Here is an 8804-nt window from a genome sequence, read left to right on the forward strand (position 1 = left end):
CTTGACATGGGTCAAAAAACAGGGAACAAGAGCCCTTAAAATCAGCATATAATGGATCCCATACTGTAATATTAGTAACTTGAACTACTGTTAACGTTCTAGGTCACATTCCATGTATTCACTCCCAAATAAAAAAAGCTCACCCCCTATCCGTCCCCTAAGTGGTTCGTCAACAAGACTTCCTCAAACTGATCCTCAAATAAGAACCACTACTGAAAAGACCCCAGCCCTACTCTAGTCACAGTACTGGATGTGAAATAGTCAACACACAGCTAAAGCTTGAGGATCATGAAGCCCTGCTCCAGTCACATCAGCAGTTGACTGTTCTAGCCCAGCCCAAGGTTGAGGAAAACAATAAATTAACTTGGACTGTGAAGCCCATCTCTGCTCAATCCCTTTTTATGTGTTATAGTTTCAATTGTTGTTAAATGCTGTCTAGTTGTAGAAGATTCATAGTGACCTTATGAAAGACCTGAACACTTATATAACTTTCATTGTTTCTCCATGTTCATAGTTTCTGGAGACAAGTTATTTCAGAAGTGGATGCTGCTCCTGCTTCCAAGCTTGTTTTAATCGGGGAGCTCCACCAAATACTGTCCACCATGCGTAACCATTATCACATTTGATACATCAGTGTCAGTGTTTAGCATCACAGCAACCATGAATTAACTTCTGTACAGCAAAAGGACAGATCAGTACTATACCACTTAGAAGAATGTTTGACAAAAAAAACAACAACAATTAAAACTAGGCCTGAGGGCCTCAGTTTAAAATCACCCACCCAAAGTCTCACCAGAACCAGAGATCAACCCTCTGTAGAGTCAGGCTGCTTCAGAATACTTCCCACCTGGATTCCAGACCCATATTGGTGACAAAATGCCTTTTAAATAGTAGGCCGAATATAATCAACTTACAGCCAATGGCCAGTAAACACCGCACCCAAAGTCTCACCAGAAACAGAGATCAAACCTCTACAGAGTCAGGCTGCTTCAGAACTAGTTTCAATAGTATTATTATTATTTCCCTTAACATTAGTTTATATAACTAATCTCAATTAGAACTGATGCCAAATATTAAGCTTAAGACTAATCCTCCCATGCTTAATACAGGAAATTCAAGGCCTAGTAACCAATCTAGCATCTCAAATACCCCAGAAGAAAATACTGTACATGAGAAGGTACCAGGAATTAACACATGCCATAGACACATATGATAATAATCATAAAAAGAAACCAGAGTTGATCGATATCCATGAAGAACCGAAATATGGGCATCAAAAGAGTGGAATGAAAGGAAAATTAAATAAGGAAATCTAGCCCCCAGAAAGAAAAATCTGGTGTATTATCCCCACCCCATGTACTTCTTCATTCCTAAGGTGTGTCCCTTCTCCCAACCCTCATTCCTCAAAGCAGCCATGTCTGCACAAAGAATCTTGTCCTTTTTGTGTCCTAGTCCAGACTCAGTAGAAAAACTATGCTCAAAATTCTCTGGGTTGCCAACTACTAATTTTTTTCCTCTTTCAATTTCTTTGAGAGTGGTGCCTGGCCACAGTTTTGCTATAACAAGGCCACTAGAGGTCCCTTGAGTAGTTAGTAGATCCCTTGAGGGTAGTGTGTTACTTTTTTTAAAAAAAAAGTATAATAATTTTTGTCTTGAGTGTGGTACTTTTTGCACACACATGAAATTTAACAACTATTGTGTGTCATCGAGTTGGATACCAACTCATAGCTCTACTGGGGTTTTGGAGGCAGTAAATCACATCGAAAGAGATTGCCTCATCATTCTGCCAAGGAGTAGCTGAGGAACTGAGTACTTCGGGGATTGCAGTGAAACTTCTTACCACTAGACCACCAGAACTTTCAAGTGTGGTACTTTTTTTGAACATGGAAACCACATTGGGAACCTCTCATTACAGCTGTCTCCATTTGAATCCCCCTTTTTTTTTTCTTTTTTACAATAATGCTATAATCACAACAATAGCAATTTCTGTGAGTCCTGTGAAGTGTTTTAGCAAATTATTGAACTCAAAGAAGTTGTGGGAACAAGGAGATAGGAAATTAGGGATCCCCAAGGATATTCCCAAAGTTGACTGGCAGCTACCCACCTACTGACAATGTGTACAGCACTGTTCCTTTTAACTTGTGAGATTCAACTTCATTTTAGATGGTTAGATTCAAAAGAGAAGTGCTGCTTATTGCAGCTGGTATCTAAAAAGTGACAAAGTGGAGATTTGAACTTAATGTTGATAATTATTCTCACAACTGACATTGGAAGTAGGATTTGTTAGAATATTGGATACTTATTAGACATTATTACACACTAAAATATTGGATTTGCTAGTATGGACACTTTCTTTTTTGACCATATAATCAGAAGTTTTTGAAATGCATTCTTCACTCTTTTATTCAGATGTGTAATATTCTGTTGTGTGGATTGAACATTTTTAAAAAATGTTAGACAGATTTAAGAACAAATCAAGTCTAAGGCATTATAATGTCTATCATGGTCAGCTGATGTACATTTAGCCACCTCACAAAGTTTGACCTTGGTTTCCTTTTTCTTTCTTCCTGCTTGTTTAATTGCCCTGTATTATGTGTCCAGTTCCTACACTCTCACTTTTGGGCTCATGACCTATATTTTTTGGGCAATTTTTCCATGCATCTAATATTAGCCCTTTTTTATTCAGCTCCTTAGAATTCTGTTCTCATTTAGGTGACAATGCATGCTGAGGAGTTTATTTAAAAATAATTTCTGCAAAAGCTACCTGATGAGTCATCTTTTCTTTTCTGGGAAACATGACACTTTGACCTCAAATGTATATGTGTGTGTACACGCACGCACATACACATACACACACACACACGAAGATCTTTGTTGCTTTATTAAGAACCATGTTTTAGTTGATAGTGTTTCAGTACTCTCTATAAAACAAGCAGAGTGTTTAATTAAAATGTATCTTCACTGAGAAGAAACATTCTTAAATAGAAGAATAAAAGTAAATAAGATCTTATAAATGTTGGGAATAGAGGTTTGGTAGTAGATTTTTCTTCATCTAATTGTGGCTGTAGGGATGATAGAAGAAGAATTGATGCGTTTGAGCTGTGGTGTTGGAGAAGAGTATTGAATATACTATGGACTGCTAAGAGAATGACTAGTTTTGTTCTGGAGAGGGTTAAACTAGGTTGCTCCTTGGAGGCAAGGATTCTGTAGCGTTATCTGACCTACTATGGACATGTTGCAAAGAGGGACCAGTCCTTGGAGAAGGATGTCATGCTTGAGAGGGTGGACGGACAGCATAGGAGAGGAAGACCCTTGATGAGGTGGATTGATTCAGTGACTGAGGTAATGGTGGTAGGTGTCTCAGAAACAATAAAATTAGCCCAGGATAGAGCAGAATTTAGGGCTGTTGTACATAGGGTGCTATGGGTCACAGGCAACTTGACGGCACATAAAAACAACAACAACAAATGTGGCTCCTTACAAAAGTAATAGAAACAAGTTTTACAAATATTTTGCCCAGGAAACTCCTCATTTGTCTTGCTGGTGCAGTCTTGGCACTGACAAGCGCATGTACAACCATTAGATAATGATGGAACTTTACTTGAGAGACAGAAGAGAGAAAAGAATTGGATTAAAAATTATAGACTCAATTGAAATAGGAGAAACATTAATCAACTCTCTTTTATACACACAGAAACATCTATAGGACATTTTTTCTATTAGCCACAGAGCCCTAAGAAACTATCATAGAATTTAGAGAGCATGGATCACAAATGTCTGGGCCATAAGAATACGAAGTGACCTCTATGAACTGTCTAGACCTCTGAGATAAGCTTGAGGGATTGTTGTTAGCCGAATAACAACAGTGGCAGGACAAGATTGTGGCTGGCTTCCTGACATCTTGAAGGGAAATGGGACTAGTTACTAACCAGTAATTCATGGGGTTTTTTCCCCTTGAGAAGCCCATAATATACCTCGGAGAAACCTACTATCAGGAAATCTAATATGTGGAACTGTTGTTGTTAAGTGCCGTGGAGTCGCACGCGACTCTTAAGCAACCCTATGAAGGAGAGTCCTCAATGCTTGGGTATCTTTCATCCTCTCTCCAGGTTCATAGGTTTCCGGAGGCAAGCTATTACAGAAGTGGATGCCACTCCTCCTTCCAAGCTTGTTTCAATCGGGGAGCTCCACCCCACTCTCTGTCTGCATTGGGTGACCAACCACTAATGCATTTGACACATCAATGTCACAGTGTTCAGCCTCACAGCAACCACAAGTTACTGGTGTACGGCAACTTGTACACCAGGGCTATACGACCTATAGGAATGTATGAACATATATATGGAACTATGAATAATTAAATATAAATTTGGCATTATGTAATTAGTAACAATATTTATAAAACTACAGAATTTAGGCCTAGAAATGTTTCCAAGCACCCTTGGTTGGAGTTCAATCTTCAACACCCAAAAAAATCCTTGTTGCAGCAACAAAGTTGCCATCATGCCTTTGACAGGGAACTAGGTCATGTTTGACAGAGGTATTTTTTAAAATAGAAATACCCTAAAAATAATTTTTATTTTATATTGGTTTACTTATAAAGTTCATATACATAGTATTTCACACTATTCTTCATTCACATGTGTTTCATACAATCAGTCCCATGTATTGTTTTATAAAATTAATCACCATTGCACTATGCCCACCATTACCCTGTCTTTTCAGGTTCCTACCAGATCTTTCTCACTGATGTACAAATCTTCGTTTATGTCGCACCTTTCTTTGGGGTATATTCATAGTAGTGGAATAGCTGGGTTATAAGGAGTTTCTATGTTTAACTTTTTGAGGAAATGCCAAACTGCCTTCCAGAGTAGTTGTACAATTTTACAATCCCACCAACAATGTATAAGAATCCCCACCTCTCCACATCCTCTCATACATTTATTGATTGCTGCTCTGCTTAATTTTGTGACTGCTACTGGAATGTGACCTTTTTGATTCGCATCTCTCTTACTGCCAGTGATTTTGAGCATTACTTCCTGTGTCTATTGGCCATCTGGATGTCTTCCTCTGTGTAAAGTCTTTCCATATCTTTTGCCCATTTGGTAATTGGAATATCAGCCTTTATCTTATTTAGGCCCATGAGTGTTCTGGAAACGTCTGTTATGAGACCCGTGTCTGAGATGGTATTGTAAAATCTTTTCTCCCAGTCGGTAAGTTTTCTTCTCACACTATTAGAAAAAGGTTTTGCTGCACATAGAGATCTAATCTTTAAAAAGTCCCATTCATCAATTTTATCCTTTCCAGATTGTGTATTTCTGACTGTATTTGTCAGTCTTTTTAAAACATAAGCTAGAACTTCTAAGTTTCGTCCGTTTGTCTCTTAAGAACTTAATGATTTTGAGCCAAAGCCACTATTGCCAAAGCCACATGTAGATTTATTCCAGTTGATTAGCTAAGTACCTGTCTTAAAAATTTCTTTGTGTGCCCTGCACTGCTCTCCTACCAGGAGCACTAGACCTCAGCCCCACTGCCTGTAGGCTCCCCAGCCCCACACCTGCAGGCCCCCAGCCCTGCCACCTGTAACCCCAAACCCACCACCTGGAGGACCTGACCCGGCTGCCTAGATGTCCCGGCCCTGACACCTGGAGGATGACCCACTGCCACCCCTCTGAACTGCTCCAGGGATATCAATATTACAAGTGAAGCCATTTCCTTCCCACTCCCAGAGCTTGAGATGCCTTTAGCCCGAGGAACTTTGGACCTTCTTAGCTATCACCGCTGCCTGACAAATAAGGCTACTAATTCACAGGCCATATCTCTCCCCAGCTGAAGCAAGTCTTCCCTTGAGTCAAAAGATAAGAGAGAAACTCAGGCAGGATAGCTGTCCCTTCCCCCTCTGGAGCAGTGACCTCTTGAAAGAAGGTTATCAGACCAAGAGCTTGCTAAGACCTCAAGCATGAAAAACTGTATCACAGAAATGACACCAAAGAATCAGACTACTTCACACCCTACACAAACCCAAAAGAAGATGTTATCCACAAAAAGTGACAGAGTATCACTGGATTTCCTGAAGCAAAAAAGTCTGATGGAACTTTATGACACAGACTTCAAATGAACAATGAGAATATTTTTAATGGGTGAAAAACAAACATTTTCTTTTTTTTTCATTCTCAAAATTAAAGCCTTTAACAGTATTATACTCAATATAGTATAGGGATATATACAGTGACATTAATTCTTGTGATCATACTAAGTCAGGAAAAGGGGGGAAGTACTATGGAATTTAGTAAGCATATTAAGTACTTCAATATTCAAGAGGTTACTGATGTTATGCACAAAGACCAGTACCAACATTTTAACCCAAATAAGAACAAACAATAATGTTGTCTAGTTTTTATTTCAGTAGTAAATTTAAGTCTGCAATCCTGCTAACCTTGGAGAGAAAAAAAAAACCATGGAATCCAAAGAACTGTAGCAAGATTAAAAGATTAAAGAAAAGATTAAAAGGTACTGCAAGCACACTGGGGGTCGCAGGGTGATCTTTGGAGCTATAAGGAATGATGTGGTGATTAAGAGAAAACATGAAATGCAGATCATACTTAATCGGTCCACATACTTAATCGGTAATGGTGATCTTCTTGCTGGTCTTGCCATTCCTTGACCCAAAGAGCTCCATGGCTTCCACAATGTTCATGCCTTCTTTCACCTTGCTGAAGACTACATGCTTGCAATCCAACCATTCAGTCTTAGCAGTACAGATAAAAAACTGGGAACAATTTGTATTGGGTCGAGCATTTGCCATGGACAGGATGCCAAGATCTGTGTGCTTCAAGATGAAGTTCTCATCATCAAACTTCTCCCCATAGATGAACTTGCCACCAGTACCAGTATGGCATGTGAAGTCTCCACCCTGGCACATAAACCCAGGAATGATTATGTGACAGCAGGAACCCTTGTAACCAAATCCTTTCTCCCAAGTAGTCAGAGCACAGGTTTTCTGTTGTCTTTGGGATTTTATCTGTACACAGCTAGAAGGAAACCTGACCTAAAGGTTCGCCATCAGCAGTGATGTCAAAGTACACGATAGGATTGACCATGGCTGGGGCGAGTGTAAAAAACAACTGTTCTGCTGAGGCGACGATGTCTGCAAAGCAGCCGGCAAACATATTTTCAATGAGTGAAAGACAAATTTGAAGAATTATAGGACTCTGCAAGAAAAATGAAGAAGAGCTTAAAAGAATAACCCAAGGCAATGCAAGGAATTAAAAGATCTGGAAAAACAAGAAACCACAATCCAGAATATAAGGACCAATGTTTCAGATGCTATCAACATATTGGAAAGACATATGAACAGAGTTGAAGAGATGGAACACAGAACCAACAAAACAAAAGAATTATCACCACTGATCTGCTGGGACAAAAAGCAGATTGAAAAAGCAAGAGAAAAGGAGGAAGCCTAAAAATAATGTGAGACACCATCAAGAAGAATAACATGCACTTAATGGGAAACTCAGAACAGAAAGAAGCAGGAAAAGACAACAAGAAATTTTGTGGAAGAATTACTAGAAGAAAATTTTCGAGAATTAAAGAATATATATTCAAAAAGCTGAGTTAACACTGTATAGAATAAACCCCCCCAAAAAAACACCAAGGCATATCATAGTCAAATTTTCCAGAACCAAAGATAAGGAAAAAATTCTGAAAGCAGCTAAGGAAAAACAAAGAGTAATCTATAAGGGAGAGCAAATAAGTTTAAGTGGCAGTTTCTCAGAAGAAATCATTTGAGCAAGAAGACAGTGAAATGACACATATTGAACATTTAAAAAATACAACTGTCAACAAAGAATACTGTATCCAGCAAAAACATCCGTAAAATATGAAGGACAGATGAAGATATTCTCAGAAAAGCAGAAACTAACGGACTTTTGAAAAACAAGACTAAAGTTTCAGGAAACACTGAGATATCCTCCTTACAGAGATGCCACAGAAAGTAGGATGTACCAAAATAAAAAAACAACAATGTCAAAAGGAACTCAATGAAAGGATAACAAGAAACCCTTGCCTCTCAATAATTACACTGAATGTGAATGGTTTAAAAGCATCACAGAAGAGAAAAAAAAAGTAGCAGATTGGGTAAAAAAAAAACCCCAAAACCCATCTACACTGTCTACAAGAGATACACCCAAAAAGTGAAAATAAAGAAAAAAAAGAAAGACTAAAAGTGAAAGGGTGAGGAAAAAAATATACTAACCAAATGACAAACATCAAAAAGCAGTAGTGATATTAATCTCTGATAAAATAGATGTCAATGCAAAAATAACAAAAAAGAACAAGGGAGGTTACTATACCATGCTTAAAGTGTCAATAGAACAAGAGGATATAACGATAATAAATATCTATGCACCAAATGATAGAGCTGCAAAATACACACAGCAAACAGTAACATAACTGAAAAAAGACATAAATATCACCACTATAGAAGTAGCAGACTTCAATACACCACTTTAAAGAAAAGAGAACTATAAGAAAAAAACTCAACAAAGATGCTGAAGAATTAAACCATACAAAAATTCAACTTGATCTCACAGATATATACAGGCTAATACACTTCAATAAAGTACGGTATAACTTCTTCTCCAATGTGTATGGAACATTCTCCAGAATAGATCACAAAGTAAGCATCAATAACTTCTCCAACAGAGTAAAAAGGGAGGCCACTGACTGGGAAAAAGTATTCGGTAATAACATATCAGATAAGGGACTTATATCCAGAATTTATGAAATACTTGAGCACCACAACA

At 38.2% G+C, this 8804-nt stretch overlaps 1 pseudogene; it reads right to left on the reverse strand.

Moving 5' to 3' along the window:
• Window positions 1-2191: 2191 nt before the first annotated feature.
• LOC102847532 lies at window positions 2192-7100 on the reverse strand (annotated as a pseudogene).
• Between the last annotated feature and the right edge of the window lie 1704 nt (window positions 7101-8804).

Source organism: Elephantulus edwardii, unplaced genomic scaffold, assembly GCF_000299155.1.
Source record: "Elephantulus edwardii isolate Elephantulus edwardi_28Jun2011 unplaced genomic scaffold, EleEdw1.0 scaffold00019, whole genome shotgun sequence".
NCBI lineage: Eukaryota > Metazoa > Chordata > Mammalia > Macroscelidea > Macroscelididae > Elephantulus > Elephantulus edwardii.